Source organism: Eleginops maclovinus, chromosome 8, assembly GCF_036324505.1.
Source record: "Eleginops maclovinus isolate JMC-PN-2008 ecotype Puerto Natales chromosome 8, JC_Emac_rtc_rv5, whole genome shotgun sequence".
NCBI classification, from domain to species: Eukaryota; Metazoa; Chordata; class Actinopteri; order Perciformes; family Eleginopidae; genus Eleginops; species Eleginops maclovinus.
The window spans coordinates 12,544,817-12,564,304 of record NC_086356.1 but is presented as its reverse complement, the minus strand read 5'-3'; the positions used below and the strand labels follow the sequence as shown (position 1 = coordinate 12,564,304).

General features: G+C 42.0%; 1 long non-coding RNA gene across 1 annotated transcript in view; it reads left to right on the top strand.

The window, feature by feature from the left end:
* The first annotated feature begins 6,887 nt into the window (after nt 1–6,887).
* Nucleotides 6,888–19,488, top strand: part of LOC134868292 (uncharacterized) — a 30,543-nt gene continuing 17,942 nt past the window's right edge. The window contains exons 1-3 of the long non-coding RNA XR_010166270.1: nt 6,888–6,935; nt 7,509–7,601; nt 15,721–15,842. This is a non-coding gene — a long non-coding RNA (uncharacterized LOC134868292). The remainder of the gene's footprint in view (nt 6,936–7,508; nt 7,602–15,720; nt 15,843–19,488) is intronic.

The following is a 19,488-nucleotide window of genomic DNA, read 5'->3' as shown; positions in this document are numbered from 1 at the left end:
AAACCAAACCCCTATGGATGTCAATGGATAGACTGTGAACTCCTGACCCGATGAAATGTAACCAGAAAGGCTATGGCAGCACTGGTTAGTTAACAACCCGCCTCTGCATTGTGACACTGAACACTTCAGAGTCTCATCTATAGCTTATGTTAACCAGATTTTAGGTATATGAGGAGATAACCAGATATAGATGTTGAGATATTTCATATGTTAAGGGCAATATTAGGAATCTTCCTCTGAGCAATGTACCAAATGTTATCATATTTGATGGCAGTTTTTCCCTTAATTGTTGAGATATTTCAGTCTGGTCCGTAGGGTGGAAACCAGACCAAACATTGCCATCCATACAGCCATTGCACAAGCATGGACAAAAATTGTACATTTAACTTAATTAAGGTAAATTCAGTCTGGTGAAAGTGGCTTGTTGAGATCACGACAATGATTTTACAATTATTTTACTTTTTGTGTTGCATTATGATTAGAGCCCAAGTGCCTGGAGAAAGGGGTGCACTGACACGGAGCTTCTGGGATGGAGCCTAATATGGATCAGTAGGATTTACTCATCATTCTGCCCTCAAGGTAAAATATTATGAAAATATAACATGTCAAAGACAAATGGCTAAACGCTTGGATATGCCACTGTCCATCCTGTGTGGTGTGATGCTCCACATTTGATTTCATATCTGTGTTGAGAAAAAATGACCAAAGGCTTCAGGCACTAACAATATCGCCGCCTCAACCCCCGCCCCTCAAAACCATACACACAATAACACAGCAGTAATCGTAATGACCTTCTCATATATTCTCTTTTCTATTTCCTCGCTTCCTCCACCCCTGACCCCTCCCCTCTTTCTGTCCCTTTGCGCAGTCCCCTCTCCCAGGTTACTTCCACCACAACGGAGACGGCTAAACACACCCTCTTCCCACTCCCAAACCCCACACACTCATACACACCCTGAGGGTGAACCCAATAGGTCCACTGCGTGAGTCGTAGCATCTCCTCTCTCGACTCCCCACCTCGGCGTGTTTCTTCCTCCTGCCTCTGGGGCTGGAACATGGACACAGCTTCTTTATCCAGTCCAGATAACCTTATGTGTTGGACAGGCTGAAAGGAAACCCAGAAATAATAAGTTGACTTGAGAAGACGGTGGGCAGCTTGCCTGCTGTCGGCATCATCTCAGGGTTTCTCTCTGAGCCAAAGTGATGATGAGGTGTAAGGGCAGTATATGGGGGCTGTCGTCAAGGTAGGCAGTGTCGTTACCGAGTTTGAATGTATCACATCCTTCGGGACTGCATTCAGGTTAAGCATTAAAGTGCTGCAAGGCAAAAAAGGCCAGTGCATAAAGAATATGTAAGAGCCTGCACAGGACCATGTGTAATTGTCTTGTTTTTTGATATCTCAATAAAATGAAAGAAGTCATTTGCATATATAATTAAGATCACCACATCACACACTTTGTGCTGCGTCAAACCCTCTTCATATCGTATTTTGCCTTTCAAAAGAAATACTCAAAAGGAGAATATGTTATGTTTCTTTATGTTATTGATTCAACATTTCAGGCCACTCAAGCCTCTCAAGGCCAACATTAAAATGTCTTGATTCTTATCTCCATCTTTAATTGATGGTGGATAAGGCTCTTATACACACACACTCAATGTTTTCGTCTCTTCACTCCTTGATATTGAAGTGTGTTTGTGTGTGTGTGTGTGTGTGTGTGTGTGTGTGTGCGTGTGTGTGTGTGTGGACTTAAAAGGCTGCTTTTGTTTCCTTTACTGGTTTCATTGTTGGCCTGACATGAATAAGACAGCTATGGCTGCCTTAAGAGCTTATGGATTAAAAGGAGGATGTGCATCGTTAGAGCGAGACAAGACATTAGGAGCTCTTTATTAGCTAATTACACAGACAATGGGTTTAAAGCACTTGTATAAAGAAATATAATGACAAAAGCAGAAGATTATTTGCAGGACTTAATGCCTGCTTGCTCCATTTGCATTAATTAAGTAAGAGGGTGGTGATCTGTATTGCAGCAATTAAGAGAGTGCTGCTGATAAATTGAGGGTAGAGCCTACTTTAGAAGATGATAAGATGGACGATATGAGTAAATGAGAATCTGGTGGTATGAGGACATTACATTCATATTGTTCAAACAAAGGCCAACCTAGGTGAGGCGAATGTGATTGTTGACAGCAAAAGCTTTCATTGATATGGGTTCCTACATATGTCAGTATTTGTGGGACTATTTGCCTGAGCTAGAGGTCGCCTCAGCAGTATTGATCATTTCATCACTTGGGTCTGGAATTAAATAGCTGTGTTTTTTCATCTAGTGCTACCAATATATCATTTTTAAAGTATATGTCTATAACTATTCAATGGATTGCAATGGCATTTGGTCTGAGATCTACGGGCCCCAGTGAAAAGTCTTAACAACTTTGGTGATCCAAATTTCAATTTGTCACATACTTTTGTCCCAAAACGTATTGCATGTTAACACATTTACTTTGGATAGTTTTTGAACAGTATACCTTCCAAATATCTGCATTTGACAGCAGCCTTAACATTGTGAGCAGGTAAGCATGCTGTCGTTAAAAAGTAGGTCAAAGTATGTTTAGCCCATTGAAACCTTAAGAAAGCTGGGTATGGCTTGCCCAGTTAGGTTCCTAAAGTTTCTTCCTAAGGCTTCCAAAAAGGTATCTGCTGCTGCCCAGTGAAGGATTTTCTAGTTTGAAAGGACTCTCTTAACTGCAAACAAAGTAAAATAATACAATATGTTTTTAAATCCATCCCACTATAATGTCAATGGGAATAGTGGGAAAACATTTTCTGTGTTTCATTATACTATAGTTTAGAATGGAACATATGCTTTTAGTATTCCAATCTTGTATACTCAAATGTAAATGGCAGACTCAAATAGGCATCTTAAATGTGAGAAAGTCCTTTTGGTCACCTGTCAATCTCTCAAAATGTTCTGCTGTCAACGGTCCATCAGCTGTTGACAGGGTGTGGATGGGAGGAGATCAGAAGCGAGCAGACAGATGTGTGGCCATCATATTGCTTGGGTTTTTATCATCTTTTATCCCCCCAGCCCAGCAATGATTAGAGAGCTAGGAGGAAGTTTAGCACACATCCGCAATGTGTGAAAGCCTGTCAGGGCCTGCCTATCTACACAGGTCCTGATGCCACGTGCAGTCCAACAGAAGTTCAACCATTATGTGACGTCTTTATAAAACACTTTTATGGGATTTTGTAAACTTGAATGGCTGGTATGTTACCTGCCTTTAAAAGCAATTACATACAATTACAGTAAGAGTTTCTTTATATTAATTGATAAACATTGTAATATTATAATGATTTATAAAATGAAGTATCCAGTTGCTAGGAAATATCATGGCATTGCAGGATGTCTCTTATCATGATTAGTTAAGGGACACATTGTCACATGACTGAGTCACATGTCATGACAAATAAAAGTAAAAACAACTCCTTGCTTGTTTGATCCTCCACCTTCCTTCCCACCGATACTGCATTACTTGCTCTGCGCATTGTCTTTGTACAACATCCTTGTAAAAAGTTTCAACGTATTTGTGGTGTACAGACTCTTACAATGCCAAAAATGTTTTCATGCTGCCTGAGATGAATAAAAGCATGCTCCGGGACTTTAATCACACACCTCTGAACAGATGTGTCATCATTTTAGCAACAGGAAGAAATCAGGTCACCTAGCTTGTTAATAAACAGTTATCACCAATGGTGCGTGTGTGAGAGTGTTTTTTGTGACCATGTATGGTACATTAATATAGAGTGTGTTTGTATGAGTGTTCCTGCAGGGCACGAGTGCAGTAATGATTTACTAAATGTCAAATGAACAGTTGTGGGGAGAAAACACCATGCAGGCGCGGTGGCTTGAAGCTCTTTAGCATTTCACGCCCTGATTGTGAGACAGCTCCTTTGGTCAGCACTAAAGCAGCAGCATGTCCTGAGAATTATTTCCCCAGGATTATATGCACAGTCTTGGTCACCTAAAGCAATCAATACTCAGCTTTTCATATGGATACACAAACAAATGAACACACACACTATGACAGTGGTGTAAAATGATTAGGTCAAGTTGAGTCTGAATGGACGTGAACTTGAACATTTGCTGCCTCTTTCTGGAACCACCATGATTTTTCCTCTTTTCGCCTTTCTAAATTTTTTCTCCTTAGTTGCCACCAAATGCTCAATTCTGTCACTGACAGCTTTTGAGTAGGAAAGAGCACAAACCATTTGTGCAATAATAGCTTTTATGAGTTTGTTCCCTCTCAGAGAGAGCACACTGTGGTCTCTTGGGTGGGCATCACAGTCAGTGACAGCCTGATGTGGGTTGAAAGGTTGCCATGTTGGCTGTCTACCCCCTCTCAGGCTCATCTCCAGGGTCCACAGAGACTGTGAGGAGAGGCCTATCACCAGCGCTTCTGTTGCCTAATCACTTTCTTTCTCTCTTCTTGTCCTCCCGTTAAAATCACAGCCTGCCGTTTGCATTTGCACTCTGTTCCCACACCATCATTTATTTATTTATTCCTTTTTCCAGTGTTGTTTTTCCTTTCAGCACTCTGATTTTTCTCGATTTGTGAGGGAAAAGACCCAGATGGCACCAAAGGCGAGGTCTTAGACACGCAAAATAGAAAAGCACACATATCCACACAAACAAACACACACATGTACACAACGAAACATACTGAAAAACAACACATTCAAGAGCAAACGTCAGACCTGTCTGTAATCACAAGCACTTCTTTAACAATTAATCCTCCTTCTATTATAATCTCTTCTGACAGGTGTGTTTGTTGACCACCAGGCTATGTTGACCAGTCCAATCTGCCAACAGAGACTTTATGCAAATGTAGGTCATCATACTTGGCACATGCAATGGGTGTGAAGGGGCAACATGACAAAGAAAGGAGCAGCGAGGGGGTTGTGTGTATCTTACTGAGGCAGAACCACAGATAGGAGTTGAGCGGTGGGTTGACTCTGGAGACTATTTATAATCTTGAAGCGACAGTGGCCCTCCCTAATGAGAGTGACCTCCTAGAGTACCTTTCATCCATCTACCATACACATACATACACAGATACAAACGTGTCATTTGGGTCCACTTCTTGATGCACCCCGACAGCTTGTTTGAAGGGTGGATGGGGTTAGAGGCTGCTGTGTTGGGAGGGTAAGAAGATTACAGAAGATCGGTGAGGTCCAATGAAAGCCTGTTTAGGATAAGTACATCAGTTTGCTGTCACAAAGGTTGGGTTGCATCTTCTTACACTCAGAATGTGCAGACCACTTAATGTGTTATAATGTTCACAGTGTTTAAACAACATGATTGCTTTTTGCTAGTTCTGGTTCTGACTTGGAGAGCAGATTCCCCATTGTTGACAGACGAAAAATAAACAGAAATCCTTTGTGATCCTTTAAGTTAAGCTAGATGTCATCTTTAAGTTTGTATTCAGGATAATACAGGCCTTATCATCATGTTTGTTGTATGTAAAGCATCACAATGACCTTATCACCTAAACCCACCATCCTCCAGCCAGACCCTCATCCCTCCTACCATCACCCTATTAACAGTTCCACCCTAACAGGCCTCATCAAAAGTTGATGCCAAAGCTGGACAGAATTGTCCAGACTCTGTGTGAAAGTTGTGGATTCATCAATCTTCCTATGTCACCACTTATTTCATTATAAATGTTGCACAACTTCTCAATGTGTGGTTGGTGTGCAGCGCAGTCTTTGTTAGATTGATACCAACATAACTCCAACACCAAAACGGCTAATTTAATGACACAGGATCACACATGCTACATGGCTTATTTTGTGAAGAAGCCCTGCAGCATAAAATCCTAGCAGTGGAAATGGGAGGAAGAGGGAGGTGATGAAAGCAAGACTTAAAAAGGGAGAAGGAATTCACGTTTAAACACTTTTTGACAAAGACCTGGCATGAATTGGTAAAACAGTGTAATTACCAACTTAATTTTTTTTTTTTAGATGACTTCACTTCCCTCACCGGAAGTGAAGTCATCTTTCATCAAAGCAAGCAAACACAATGGGGAATTTACAGTAATAGCGCAGCAGCCTGTATACTAATCTGTAAGGCACTACGTGGGGTATTTTTATATAGTTACATTATGTCCCGCTAATGTTAGCAAATGGCCATGTTTTTTTATATTTCACCATTCTCTGTATTTGTCATGAAAAGCCTGGTGATACATGTTTAGGAAAAAAAAGTCCTCAGGCATCCAAGGATGAGACAGGCTTTCCTGACAGGTTCAGGAAGCATTATACACTAAACATCTTTACTTTAAATTCTCCTGGAAGAATAACATTCTGGTTTTATATCTTCCAATTAATAGCATTGCTTTGAACAAATGACTTCATTTTTAGGCAAAATCAATGCCTAATGACCATGTTCAAAGGTTTACTGCATACAGATTTTATGCCGTAAATGATACTTAAAAACATTAAATAGTCTTTTTTACACTTGGGTTTTATTAGTGTGCTTTAGAATACTTACCCAAATCCATTAGACTTTTTAAAATCACTTCTTAGTTTCTGGGGAGAGATAATAAACCTTGGGACCAAGCTAGCTGTTCCCTGCTGCTTCAAGTCTTTCTGTTATCAACCTACTGGCTTCACATTTAACTGTCTACAGTTAAATGGAATACTACATTTCCACAAATCTATCAATCTATTGATCAATTTACTCTAAGTAGGACAAAGTTTTGCATCATTTCTTGGTCATTACTCATTTCTTTATCTGTGCATGTGTGTTTGAACAGCCTTAACCCATTTTTCGGTCTCTAACACACTTGTTCATTTCTTCTCTTTTGTCACCTCTTATCTTGATTTCCTTGTACAGAAGCAGACAGGTGTTCCTGATTGGTGTGGCTTTCCGAAACTGAGAGTGGTAAGACAACACCTTCAACTCAACTCTTATCCATTTATCCTAAACAACTGTGTTATAGTAACACAACCACTGTCCACCATGTGATTGCGCTTGTGTGTTTGTGTGAGTGAGTGTGTGTTCTGTTCTTGCATTTGGGGGCTGGGGGTTAGATTTCATCCTGATAGCAGGGGCAGCCGTGGAGGAGGGCCAAACATATGTTCCGAGGGCCAGGAACAAAAGCACTGACACGTTAGCCTTTTCACGGAGATGACCTTTCCGCCGCTCCCTGTCCCAGTCTTGCTGCCTGCCGCTGTCCTTTTGTCTGCCAGCTTGCCCCAGGCCCAGCTCAAGCCGAGCGCTAGAATTTCTCCTCGTCTCCCCAAATCTCCCTTAACTAAATGTCAGGATTACATATTTCTCTGCTCACACTGAGGGCTTTAATTAGCACTACTTTGTTCATGTATGTAGGAGCTCGTGTTTAAGCGGCGCACGTTTTGTATGAGAAGGTGAATAAATGTGCTTTAGTTTTTGTCAGGCGTGTGTCATGTACACCTTTGTAACAATATGCTCTTGTTTGTGTTTACTTGGGTCCAGCGCAGATTTGTCCATTCAGTCAACCCGACCTCCCTGACTTGAGGTCAGAGGGAGCTGACATGATGTGGGAAGAAAGGACGGGAGGAGGAAAAGGTGAGAAAAAGATGGAGAACCAAACTTAACAGTGGTAGCACATCTGCTAATGTGAAAACACACACACAGACATGTGAACACATGACACCTCAGGCCACCAGAAGGACATTATTACAGATGTCATCATTTATCCTATTTTTAGGGTTTCCAAATATTCCAAGAAATACCTTTTGATATTTAGTTTTAAACTAATTATGATTTAACAACCAATTCAGCCATGATTATAACATGTTTTAATGTTGGTTCCTTTTGCAGCTGGCCTTTAAGAGAACAATACAAGAGTGACAATACCATTTTTTATTTATAGCGTAGTATTGAGGATGGGCTGTATTAACTGGACAATCAGATGCCAGCAATATCAGTTGCTAACCTCTTTGCTTAAAGTCAAATGTGCTGTCCCAAAGGGCCATTATGAGCCTGCATAACACATCTGTAGCTGAAAAGGTCTTGAGGTTCAGTAACTGTAGGATAATGTTAACAAGTTAACCCTCTCTGCCGCCCTGCTTGTGCATTAATGTATAGCACTGTAATCCTTCTTGAGACCAAGAGATATTACTTTCCCAATGACTATCAGATACTGTTGCTATGGTTCCTTTTGTACAAATTGATAATGACAGTGATGGGAGTATGTGTCGCTACTCTCTGAACGGGAGGCCATTGTTTGTTTCCTGTCTTCCGGAATTATGCATTTTAATAATAGTGGGACATTTCAATGGTTTTCAGCTCTAGAGGCTATTTTGTGTCTAAGGCCTGATGTTAATTAGGAAACAATGATTTAATAATTCACGCTCTTCTACCCTGCCCGGTGACACTGTTCTCAGAAGCCCCACATCGCCATCTCAGCTTCACGGCATCATATCAAATCAACAAAAACATTCACACTACACTGGCAATACATCACACCACTGAGGGAAAAAAATCCATTGTTCCAGGGTTCTGATAAATATCTAGAGGTTATGCTAATAGATATGGGACATAGCAGAATGATTAATGTGTATGTGGGGGAGACTGTGTGAAGTCATGTCACATCACACTGTCAAGATAGGCCCTTCCTCTCCCCCGTGCACTTGGAGACGCTGGCAGTTACCCAGTCCTCCATGAGCGCACGCTGTGGACTGGTTCTGAACTGGTTCCCTCACTCGAGGCTAGCCTGGGACCAAACCCTGCGTCGCCTCTAATTAGGGGAGGCGCCCAGGCACAAGCATAACGAGCTGATGAATAATTAGAATTGGAGGAAATTGTGCAGCCAGGGTGGCAAATCTGGAGGGACAAGTGCTGAAAACAAGGCAAGCGGCATTAAGTCCACAGTCAGTCAAATCTGTGAACTTGGCCAGCGGCGTTAACACTAGGCCTGTGTGAAGAGAAATAAAGCTCCAGCACTGGTGGCCAGCCAAGGCCATAGCTAGACCCCCAGGGTCGATTAAGAGAAGCAAATAAGATGTGGGTGATAAATGAATCCATAAATTGCCAGCGATGAATATTATTTCCATAGTGCTCTGGTGAGAATGCTAAACCATGTGCAAAAGGATGCAGAGTGTTGATACTGTGATAGTATGGCAACAATTTCGAGGCAGGATGTCAGAGTCCCAATTAATGATTGACAGACATGTTTGGCTGTAAGTGCTGTTCTCACTTCCAACACTCATGCTGAGGAGAAATTAGCCATCCACTCGTTATGCTTAAGAAGTCAAAGCATCTGTCCTACTGTTGAAATTACAATTTATAATGCCTGAACATGTAAATATACTTTATACTAAATAGAATGAACAGTGTAGCTTCACAGTACTGGTTCTCAAGATGTGTATTCAAAAAAGTAGAATGCTGAATCATCGATGGAGTGGTAGTAAAGTGAGGTGACAGTAATGATGATAAGGTGTTAGCAGGATAGCATTTGACTGACACAGTTTTGGGTCCGTCTTTTCCTCTCCCAAACATCCCCCTCATTATCATGCACGGGGTCGAGGCTGGCGTGAGAGGGGGTGAACTGTCCCCATGAGGGTCTTGATTGGGGTAGTAGGAGGAGAGTGACGAGGACATCCATGGGGGAGATTCCAAGGACTGTGGCCCTGTGATGATGCCCCGACAGCAAACATGGCTGCATGGCGTTAATTAGTGCTGGCCTTCCCCAGTCACCAAGGTTATTCACATCCCCAGGTCATTTAACACGCTGCCTGCTTTCTGCTTGCTCTTTTCTCTGCCAGCTGTGCCACTTTGTCTGGCAGAGTGGAATCACGCCTGGTGATGCAGGGCATTAGACGTGTGACTTTCATGTTTTCACCTAATGTTTGGTGGCCTGCTTGTTTTGTCATGTGGTGCTGATATAGCGAGTGACATGTTTGCATTCATTATAGGGACATGACTTTTATTCCATGGCTTAAAATGACTTCAGACCTCATTTGTTGTTATAATAATGACCAAGGTTTTCTTTCATTGGGGTTTTGCCCTTGAAAACACCTCTTTCATATTGGCTGTACAAGAGTTATAAAACTGTTGGCGAGGCATTCGCTCATAATAAAAATATACCATGAACAATTCAATCCATGATATTAGAGTAGTGTAAATGAAAAAAAATAGGATACAATAACAAAAGGCTAAGCATTCAGTACTATTGAGACCATTAGTGGATGTTTTCAGAAATGATAGTATACCATTTGTAGCCTATGTATGATAAGTGGAAATGCAGTAGATAACCTAGTGTGTGTGTGTGTGTGTGTGTGTGTGTGTGTGTGTGTGTGTGTGTGTGTGTGTGTGTGTGTGTGTGTGTGTGTGTGTGTGTGTGTGTGTGTGTGTGTGTGTGTGTGTGTGTGTGTGTGTGTGTGTGTGTGTGTGTGTGTGTGTGTGTGTGTGTGGGTCAAAGAAGGGACAGCATTCAGAAATTGGATGTATCTAAATGAATATATATATTCTACAAATGTGTTTTTCAAGCCAGCTTCTTCCTTTTACAAACTAATGACCATTGTTTCTCTTTTCTCTGTGCATTTTGCTTTCACTAAAATGATTTTTTCCCTCAATTTAGCAAAGCATTCACATAAAGCTAGCCTGTTGTTTGTATATTATATTCGTATTACATGATTGCTTATATCTGAAAACATGTGGTTGAAATAATAAGCAGTCTTTGTGCAATGTGGAGCAGAAAACAGAAACAATTCATGCAGTGATAAACACGACTTTTCCCCCTTTTCCCAATCTTCCAACTCATTTGAAGTTAATGCTGCATTCATCATTTTGATAAGCATCAGCGTGCAGCCAATATGGTAGTTGAGGAAGGCAGATAGGAGAGCGAGGCCAAAGCTCGTTAGGGCCACCTATTATAACATTTAGGAGTGTTCTTAATAGAAACATGCCTCAGAGCTGATGGCTTTTAAAAGGAGTTTTTGGTTTCCGTGCAGCACGTCATATCATTAACCGCGAAAGGAGGAGTGCCGAGTGTCTCACATCCCTGCTTTCCGTCCCTTTTCCACATACATTAGTGTCCTCATGTCACATTTCATGTGTAGCGGAAGGGAAAACGCGTTGGTTCCCCGACCGAATGTAGGCTAAGGGGAAAAAGCTAAGCCTTGGGCAATCAGAGCAGGGGAGAGTCGTGGCATTAATGGTGATGAGTAGTGATCACAGACTCTGGTCATTAGACTAATAAGACTGTATTTAAATTAGCCAGGGATTTTTTTCCTTTCTCCTTTTCCTCTTCCCCTCCTCCGGCCCCCTCCTGTTTTTTTTCATGGTCATGCATTGGAAAACACAACCACGCATTTCGATCAGAGGTTCTCTGCACTCATTCCCTTAACGAAAGGGCTAATTAAATAAGGCGCTCCTTCCTAATTAATAATTATTTTTTCTCTGTCAAGCGGAAGAATGTGTGTTTTTCTCAACCTAAATTGTGATTTTTTTGTATTGATTGGGGCCTTTGTTATGTTGAAGCAGTACTGCTAAAGGCTGAAACAACATCTGAAAATACAGAGAGAGGAATAAAATGGCTAACGGAACAAATGGCCATAACAATTTTATGAACTGAAGCATTTTGAAAAAACTTAGTTTCTCGGATAGTTTGACTCATGTCTTCCTCATCCTTAAAAAATGTCCTGTTATAACAGCATAACATCATGTCTACTGCTCTTCCTTTCAATCATTGTGCCCTGTTGAGATAAGATAAAGGAAATACGTGTAATAAATGTTCAGATTTTTATTTATCATTCTGTGTAAAGGGTTGAGACCAGATACATTTAAGCCTTGAATATTACATGGAAAGATACCTTTACCCTTAATCAGTATTATGATGTAGGTTGAGAGCATTCATTAAATGTAATTATAAACTGCAGGTGTGAATATTAAGTGTACTACTTTGTACGGCTGTGTATTACTCCATGCTTTCACTACCGAAAACATGATATTTAAAAAAAATGATCTTTATCTTCTCTGTTAGCCCATCACTTTCTATTATGGCTTATAATGCCACACATGAGTCGTGTTACTGCAGGTAAAGGCAGCATAAAGGTCTCTTTGGTCTGTCTGTGTTTCAGAAGCTCGGCCTGTGTGTACAGTGATCATGGCCGACAGTACCACTGGCTACGGTGTGAGCAACAAAATGCCTCCAGTGATAGCGTATTCTTGTCCAATATTTGCCCTAGCCTTTTATTTCATTTTATAACCTGCTTAACAGATGAACAGGCATTTGGGGAAAGGCACTAGCTCCACCCTGAGCTCGCTCGCGCTGCTCCCTACAGCCGGATGCTTCAGGGTCTGGTGTGATTTTGCAGGCTGTCATTGACCCTGGCAGGGATAGGGTAGGACCTCTCTGGTCCTCTCCTCTCTGGAAATGTCCAGGGGGTGTGTAAGGGGATTTAGGGGAGGGTGGTTGCTGGGGGTCAGTTTATATATTGTGCCTCACTCTGCCCCATTCAGCTCTTTGGTGACCTTGCAGGCCAGCTCTGCCCAATGGGGAGAGCAAGGGAAGGGGAAGTGGAGGGTCATGATCCCTGCGGTGCACGTGTTGGACGCAGATGCTAACGCAGCCTGACGAGGGTCTATTGGAAACATATTCTCCGGGCCCTCACCACTTTAGCATGCTCTTTCCTTCTCTTTCTGTGTTTTTCTCTGACCTGATGGAGCTGAGCAGTGATAGCTGACCTTTTCCCTGACACTGAATTGTTCCGCCCAGCACCAGAGGATCACTGTTTACGCACCCCCGGCTTAGCCCTTAGGGAGGAAAGTGTGCTGCCTACACCACATAAGCACTTGCAGACGTCGGCACACGAACACACACACACACACACACACACACACACACACACACACACACACACACACACACACACACACACACACACACACACACACACACACACACACACACACACACACACACACACACACAGATCTCCCCAAAGAGCATTGTCTCAATATGCACACTCTTCCTCTGTGTAAGTCTTTTGTTTTTTGCAAATTGTTACAATGCAAGTCCACCCAGGAGACCACTGTGGAGAATTGTCTGAATACATAATCAACAATGTCGTATTGTGCTGAACCAACAGGGAATCCTCATATATTCACAATCTGACACAAGCTCAGGGTTTTATGTGCTGGAATTGTTTCTTGCAAGCTCATATTTGTTCCAGATACAGTGTCTGACTGAAATAGCACAAATGTGTTTCATTATATGCAGAGTACCTCCCAAAAAGCCCAAATTTTGTTGGCACTTTTGTTTGTTTGTTAGAAAGCTCATAATGTTCACCGCCAAGACAAGAGGGATCTCCATCAAAGGGTAGCAGGAAAGTGGATGGAGTAGAGTGTGTGTGATGCTCCAGTGCTTCACCATAGTCCTGTAATCTCCCATCTGGAATGTGTAAATCAAGACTCTGTATACGCTCAACTCCACAGCCCTGACAGATTTATACAGCGCAAGCTTGTGTTTCGAGGGCTCCAGAGGCAAAGAAAATGTAAACTTTTTGAAACAGTTTATCACGGGGACCAGTGTTGTTTCAAAAGCCGAGGATCATAACCACTTTGGGTGAGAAATTGGTTGTTTTCAGGGGTTCAGATTTATCTGTACGAGTTGTGGTCATTTAAGAGGTCATGGACATATGGTAGGGTAGCTGCCAAATATGTATTAAAGGAGAGGTGATCTTTAAAGTGATTAATCAACTTCACCAGCAAGTTTCTTTTTTCCGCATGCAACTATCATATGTCTTGTGAACTATTTATACCCAACCCAAAACTTTACTCTGAATAGGTCTAACCAATTCTAGCTTTTCATACAGTAGATGGAAATACTTAAATGGGTTTTTGGCTCGGTGGCTGTTTCCCCTCTCTTCCCGAAGTTCGAGGTCAAAACTTTAAACTGTGCGTGCGTGCGTCGTGCTTGGTGTCAGAGTTGGGGCGATTGAATGTTGGCGGCAGGGGAGCTGACATCTAACATGAAGGTTAAGTGACAGGCGGGGCACAATAAGGTCAGCATCGGCGTGTCAACCTTCCAGACCTCTCAGGAACAGAGCGGCAGGAAAAGGCCCAGTCAACTGCTTGCAGATGTGTCTGGACGCATGTTTCACTGACAAACACGAGGCAGGCGCCGCTCTCTGATGGTACCGCTGGTCACTTCTAATCTGCATCTCACAGGCTGAGGGAGCTGCAACACTCTAGTCAGGGCTAATGTTTGTAATCTCAGACACACAACTCAACTGACTTTGGCCCTTGACAGAATATTTTGACCAATCTCCTGATAGCTTGCATATTCAGTTAGTTGAAAAGCTTGAGCTCTTTGACAACTTAAGTAAGTGTTGTTGTTATTATAGTATTTAGGATACAGCAGTTTGACAAGTAGCAAACACATATCATTTAAGGCGTGTTTTTTGTGGATGCTTCATCTTTTTTGATGTAAATGACACATTTTGTGCTGTATCACCTTATAAAAAGGGGCTTTGAAGTAAATGCAGTTTTTAAAGCACCACTGCATCTCTGACAGATGTTTTTAATGAAACACTGGGAACCTAGAGTAAGACTTCTCTGAGGAGAGGGAACTCTGCAAAAAAAAAACAGACACTCTTACCTTTTGGCAGTGGCAAATAAAAGAGTTCAGACATTTCATGGGTGTTAACAATGACAGTGACATAACACATATTTTAAACAAGTTTTTCAATATAAATAATGTGCTGAACAGATAATTCAGCAACACCTCGTCATTAGAAAGGACATATTGTACAACAAATTGCATTTAATTCAAGGGTGTTTCTAGTTTGATGGTGCTTATTTTAGCAACCTTGAAGAAATGCTTTCTCCCAAAGGAACAATTTGTATATCAATTACTTACCCCATGTTACTTCCAATTTGTAAAGAAATGTTGTCTGCAAATTAAATAAAGAACTTAGAGAAAGAAAAACTCTTGATAAAAATGGCGTCTATATTAGATAATATTAAGACTAAAACATCTATTTACGCATTTTGAAACACCCTTTGCTTTACAATCCAAGTCTTATTGATCTGGGCTTGTGCTCATTACTTCCCAAATACATGCATTTTTGCTTAAAACCTTAATTTCCCAAAAAAATACTAGTGAGGAAGTTGGGAGCATATGACTAGGTAAATCATACTTGGTTTACACTGCACCAGCTAGGAAGAGTAACCCCTATTTACTTCAATTAATCAAGAATCAAGATTTTAATAATGCATTCGATAAAAACAGCTTAATAAAAATAGTTTTTTGGACAAGTAATTGTTATACTTATCGTAATATTTGGGGAAACAATGGGAAGGAAAGTATCCCATTAGGCATCCCTATTGTAGTGAGGCTGCATGGTGCCAAGGCATGGGTAAGACATGTAGAAAGGCAGGCTACAACAACAAAAACACTGAAGGGATCCATTCCACTTACTGAATTTAAGAGACACAACATGCATGGGGGGCACAATGGGGTCAACTGGTGGACAGGCGGGACAACACACTGATCTACAGAGAGAAAGTGAGAAGTACGGGAGAAGCAAACAATATACGGGAGGGAGATTAGGAAACATAGAAGTCTTCATTCACCACCCTGACACATGGAAGTAATAGGTTATTATGGTCTGCCATTCCATGGAGACAGTTCCTGGCTTTCATGGGCGGCATCATCAAACTCTTTGCTTTCCCTCAGATGTCTGCGAGGTGTCAGAGAAGAGGAGAGAAAAGGAGACAGGCCTTTTCCTTCCTGACAAAATGATGCAAGTGTTTGTGAAAGGAGGAGGGAGCCCAGTTCTGCTGCAGTTGCTGTCTCTGGTATGTGTACACACACACAAAAACACACATCGAGCCTGGAATGGTGAAAGCATTACATCGTGTATTGATGAACCCCCTGCATACACACACACACACGGCTGCCCCACCCCACCCCTTCTCCAGGCACTTTAGACAATGAAGACTTCAGTCTGTAAGCAGCAACCTTGGCCTGAAAAAGGTAGCAGTGTATGTGTGTGCGTATTTTGTGCTGTGTGTTTTTGTTTGAAAGTACTCAAAGGTGAATCTTAAGATTGCCTCACTGAAAAAGAGAAAAAAGAATATCTGTCAATATTTTCTGTCCTCTGTCATCGTCTCAACTCTTTTTCCACCCTTCCAAGTCTTGTTTTTGCCTGATTGTGTGCACCTATTGATTGACAACTGGCTCCAGAGCCACTCAGGCCTCTTAAAATACCAGGCCGGGGCTTCAGGTTTCAGGACCCGGCCTCGGGCCCTGCCATTGTCTGCGTCTGGAAGGCTGGCTCCATTAGAGCCCAGCCCAGCCAGCCCCATTCAGCCTGCCTTCTTTGTGTACCTCCACCTCAGCCGCCCGCCTGCTACCCATAGGGTCCTGGCTAGGTGGGGCTGACAGGGTGTCAACAAGGACAAGAACATGGCAGTTAGGAAGAGAGACAGGTAGACAGCACACAGGCCCAGGCGCCTATCATGGCAGCTACTCTCAAGAGTCTTTCCTTTCTGACGCTGCTCACTCATCTTTTGTCCCCTATGGTGTTGGCATTCTGTTCTGCTTGTACAGCTTCACAAGATCCTGAGCTGGGTTGTTTGCAGAGAGTACGATGGCTATCACGCCGAGTGTGTGAAAGAGCAAGAGCTCACATTACACATATTTCCCACAAGATGAATGGGTGTTTGGCAGATGTAATTGAATCTCCGGTATTGTTAAATAGTCAAACCCCCTGCAGTTTTCTCTGAATTGAATACCTGAATTTTGTTGGTGTTTTAATAGAGCCCACGTGAATGAATCTGTGTATAGAGCAATCATGTGAAGAGTTTGCATGTATCAACAATATATCAACAACATATGCTTTTCTTTTCACATGTCATCTCCGCCGTCTGCCCTACCTGACATTTTAATCATGCTGAGTTGTTGCAGTGCCACATCCTCTTAGCCAACAGTCTCATCCGGAGAATGCATGTAATGAAATTTGCTCTAAATCACGGACAACAGGCCGGAGGTCCAAAAGGTTAAGAGGAGCACAGGGTCAGGTCCCATATAACGCTCCCTGGGCAAAATTAAAAGGGAAAGGCTTCCTTTGTCCAAGCCACCCCACAGGTCAAGGAGGTCAGGAGGTCAGTGTTAGGAGGAACGCCCGGCTCCACCACACTTAAAAGCTACAACCTCCCCCCAAAAAAATCAAAGATACGTCCCCAAAAATTAGCGTTGTTTTTGATAGTCAGGGTTCAGCCGGGGGCACGGGGTGCCTTAATCGGGAGAAGAGGAAGTCTATCTCGGCAAATACACACACTTCTGAGGTCAGAGGACAGCACAAGCACCTGTGACGTTATTGTGAGTGACTGCACATGTTTGCGTATGAATGTAGATGACATAGGGACAAGAGGTTTTCGAGGAGCAAATTGGATTCATGTCAGACCTTCTGCTTATTGATAAAGATGACAGATGCTCGCATAGGCATGGCGGGCCAGATTCAGACGTTAACACAGTTAACTGCTATTTGCTCACAGTGCTATTATTCTAAATGGCATTATGGTGGGATGTGTGGATGCAAGACATGCTGGTGTGCTGCTGCTACTGTGTGTGTGTGTGTGTGTGTGTGTGTGTGTGTGTGTGTGTGTGTGTGTGTGTGTGTGTGTGTGTGTGTGTGTGTGTGTGTGTGTGTGTGTGTGTGTGTGTGTGTGTGTGTGTGTGTGTGTGTGTGTGTGTGTGTGTGTGTGTGTGTGTGTGTGTGTGTGTGTGTGTGTGTGTGTAAGCTTAATGTCTGAGCTAGAAGCTGCTGGTTTCAATATTGAATGGGTATACAGGCCAAATGGAAACAGTGGCAGCTGATTGAGACAAATGTTGTTGAGGCCTGATTTCTCAACTGGGAGGGAGATAGAAAGCAAAAGATGGACACACTCTGTGTAATGATATCACGCTTGATAAAGGCAACACTAGTACTTTTGTCGCTTGCAAGGAGATACTAAAACACACTTCACATAGATAGATAAGACATACTCGTAGAAAGACAATAGAATTAATTTGAGCATGTTCAAAATAAATGTATGTTTTTTACTGATAGAAATCCTCAGACAAACAACAGAACAATCAGATGAAATAGTTTGCGTCTGGTCTTGTGTCTTCGGGGCAGATCAAGAGATGTCTATCATGTTTACGTGGAGTGACCCTCATTCTTCTCATCCATCCCAAGGGCTCTCTTTCTCTCTGTCTCTCTCTCTGTGTCTGTCTCTGCCTCACTCTCTCTTATCTGACTGTCTGAGCTTGTTGACCCTACCTGAGTTGGTTAGTCATCCTCTCCAGGCGTCACTATGGCAATTTCACAGATGACCATAAATCAGCTGACAGGCTCTGCTATCAGTGAGTGACACATTCAACATCTAAGCAAAGTTTAATGGTGAGCTATAAACATTTATGAGTATACCTTTTGTGTGCAACTCTCTGCTCAAGTATCTCTCCGTACCTCTATCAGTGCCTCCTTATCACACACGCCATGTCACAGATACAGTGAGAGGGGACAAAATAGGCTATTTGTTCACCTGAATGCTTGGACCCACATAACGTGTTGGTTAAGATTGCTGTCTTTGCAGTGAGTATTGATTTTGTGATTAAATAGTTGGATCGTTGTGGGTCAAAAGGCACTGATAAGGAAACAGAAAGGTGTGAAGACAGTGCTCTGAAAACAAGAGACACGTGGGCGGATTTGTTCTGGGTAAGAGGAATATAAAATAATTCCAGAAATTTGTTTTTACAACACTCCCACTTTGTAAACACTGTCATCAGATAACAGTGAAGAAAGAAATGTTGAGTGGTGTGGATTCCCCTCCCCTTACACCTATAAACCAGAGCTGTCGAAAGTACCTCTGCTGACCAGCAATAAACAGTGAACTGATATTTTTCAGGAGTATTAAAGCACTTCAGAACATTTTAATAACAAACAATTACACTTTTTTTTGGGCAAACCTTTACTTGCTGCTGATGCATGTTTCAGAATATTAAGGATGACAAATATAAGTCAGTACAATCAGTTGTCATCCATCTCAAATGATAAAATATAACAATATTGTTTTTTACTTTCAGCTTTTCACAGAATGCATGGGACATTGTTTATGGGTCATTAGTCCATTAGAAAGCTACGGAGCTGCTGACAAACATATCAACATATTCACACCTTGGGGCAAATGGACTGTAAGAAAAAATAAATAAACATATTGACACTGTAACTGATGTACATCTGCAGCAGCTTCCTCTGCTTCTGGAACTAGTTTAATGGCATTATGGTATGTGTGTCTGGATGTGATTTATATCCCTTGTATATGCAATTATCTTGTGCAGCACATTGAACCGAGTAGTATGCAATTACAATGATACACTACAAATGTATCATAAAGCATAAAGGAAAACATTTCCCTGTACTGTACAGTGGAGAACTTTCGATGCTATAGATCAAAGGTG